This window comes from Nicotiana attenuata, unplaced genomic scaffold (assembly GCF_001879085.1).
Source record: "Nicotiana attenuata strain UT unplaced genomic scaffold, NIATTr2, whole genome shotgun sequence".
In the NCBI taxonomy this organism is placed as follows: Eukaryota; Viridiplantae; Streptophyta; class Magnoliopsida; order Solanales; family Solanaceae; genus Nicotiana; species Nicotiana attenuata.
Window position 1 is genome coordinate 48,189 of NW_017674766.1, and position 3,060 is coordinate 51,248.

The following is a 3,060-nucleotide window of genomic DNA, read 5'->3' on the forward strand; positions in this document are numbered from 1 at the left end:
AGTACCGCCCGTAATCAAGGGGATAGATATGGAGAAGTACTCCCAACAACCTTGGAAGCCAAGTGCCGCTCCTTTACCAATTCTAAAGAAATTCAAGATGCCTGATATTCCGAAGTACGATGGAACAACTGATCCACAGGATCACGTAACTGCATTTACAACTGGTGTAAAGGGCAACGATTTGACCAAGAAAGAAATTGAATCTGTGTTGGTCAAAAAATTTGGAGAAACACTCACGAAGGGGGCATTGACATGGTATTCTCTTTTACTTGAAAATTCTATTGGTTCTTTTGCTGAGCTTGCAGATTCATTTATCAAAGCACACTCGGGAGCCCAAAAAGTTGAAAAAAGAATGGAGGAAATTTTCAAAATAAAACAAGGAGATACAGAGTTGCTCAGAGAATTCGTATACAAATTCCAGCGTGAAAGGATGATGTTGCCACGTGTACCTGATAATTGGGAAGCTATGGCCTTTACCAGTAATCTAAATGAAAAAAGCTCGGAAGCTACGAGGAGACTCAAAGAAAGCTTACGAGAATTTCCTGCGACAACTTGGAATGATGTTTACAACAGGTACATCACAAAGCTGCGGATAGAAGAAGACGATATCACTCAGTCTCAGAAAGATGAAAAAGTAAGTTCAAGAAGGGCAGAGACCAAAAAAAGGTCCGGTAAAAATATGTACGAGCCTTATATGGGACCAGCTGGAAGGGATTCATGTTTGAAACAAGAAAACCCAAGGTATTATCCTAGATCAAGGAATAGAGAGTCAGATTCATCATCAAGGTTCGAAACATGCGAGATACGCGAGACGATGACAGAAGCTCAAACGTAAAAACCGGCGGCTACAGTTTCAATGTTAGCACATCCAGTTGGTGGCTGTTTTAAGAAGCATGGGAGACAAGGTACGGTGGCCAAAAGAAATGAGATCAAACCCAAACAGGAGAAATCCCGATTTTTGGTGCGAATTTTACAATGATCACGGTCATAAAACGGCGGATTGAAGATTGTTACAAGGTGAAGTAGAGCATTTATTAAAACAAGGTTACTTAACTGAATTGTTTAGTGAAAAGGGAAAGCAAGCATATATGAAGAATAGGAAGGAAACACCAAAACCTCCTTCACCAAAAAGGACGGTTAATGTCATAAGTGGAGGGAGGAGATCAATGGCGTAGCATATACGGCAGCAAAGAAGGTGTCGAAAATTACAATCACCCACGGGAAGCGAGTTTGACAGGTTTTGGAAGAAGATAGTATAACATTTGATAATGCAAATGGCGTGCTGACCCCGCATAATGATGCACTGGTAATATCTTTACTTGTACATGACACTAATGTAAAACGAGTTTTGATTGACCCAGGAAGTTCTGTAAATATCATTCTGTTGAGAGTGGTAGATGAGATGCAAGCCAATGATAAGTTGATACCCAAGGCACGCACCTTGTCTGGTTTTGACAACTCGAGCGTTGTAAAAAAGGGGGAGATAATACTCACCACATTCGCAGAAGGAGTAATCAAAGACACCAAATTTCAAGTAGTAGAAATGGATATGGCTTACAATAGGATTCTCGGCAGACTATGGATTCACGAAATGGATGTTGTTCCATCTACTCTACATCAAGTTATCAAGTTTCCTTCACAATGGGGAATACGGCAAATCCGTGGTGACCAACAAGCTTCTCGGAGCATTAACTCTGTGGCAGATTCAAGTGCAAAAAGTGACGAAAAATAGCAATCACAGAATTCGGTTGAGGATGCAGCAACACAAGCCTCAACTGGAGACGAGCAAACAGATGTAGACTCGAGGCCTGATACTATTCAAGAACCAGAAGAAAATGAAAACATCAAAACAACAATCGAGGAACTGGAAGCTGTGGTACTATTTGTACATTGGCCTGACAAAAGAGTCTACGTTGGGACCAACCTCAGCCCGGAGATGAAACGTAAGTTGATTGAATTTTTAAAGGCTAACGTAGATTGTTTTGCTTGGTTCCATTCAGATATGACAGGTATACCACCGGAGGTAATGACCCACAAATTAAATGAAGATCCATCGTACCCACCTGTCAAACAAAAGAAAAGAAAGCAAGGATCCTTCAAGAATCAAGTGATTCAAGATGAGGTGCAAAAGCTTTTAAATATCGGGTCCATCCACGAGGTAAAGTATCCAGATTGGTTGGCTAATACTGTAGTAGTGCCCAAAAAGAATGGTAAGTGGCGAGTTTGTGTACATTATACTGATCTAAATAAAGCTTGCCCTAAAGATTCTTTTCCATTACCGCACATAGATCAATTAATTGATGCTACTGCAGGACACGAACTATTAAGTTTTTTAGATGCCTATTCAGGATATAAACAGAATAAAATGGACCCTCTAGATGAAGAAAAAACTTCCTTTATCACAGACAGGGGGACTTACTGTTACAAAGTTATGTCGTTCGGCCTAAAGAATGCTAGGGCCACATACCAAATACTAGTGACCAAAATGTTTAAAGAACATCTAGGAAAAACCATGGAGGTGTATATAGATGATATGCTGGTCAAATCACAACAAGCAGGGGATCATATTCAACACATGTCAGATACATTTCAGATTCTTCGCAAATTAACATGACGTTAAATCCTGAGAAATGTGCATTTGGCGTGTCATCAGGTAAGTTTTTGGGATTCCTTGTTTCTAACCGTGGCATTGAAGTAAATCCTGCGCAGATTAAAGCAATTGAGGAAATTCTGGATATACTTACGAGCAAAAAATAAGTACAGAGGTTGACAGGAAGAATAGCAACTTTGGGAAGGTTTATTTCCAAGTCATCGAAAAATGCAAATTCTTTTCAGCCCTAAAAAAGAAAAATCAATTTGAATGATCTGAAGAATGTCAACAAGCGCTCAAAAATTTAAAAGTGTACTTGTCAAATCCACCATTGCTAGCCAAACCAAAATATGGGGGAAAACTACTCATCTACCTTGCTGTTTCAAAGTGGCGGTGAGTGTCGTATTAGTTCGAGAGGACCAAGGTAAACAATCTCCGATTTATTATGTTAGCAAGTCTTTATTGGATGC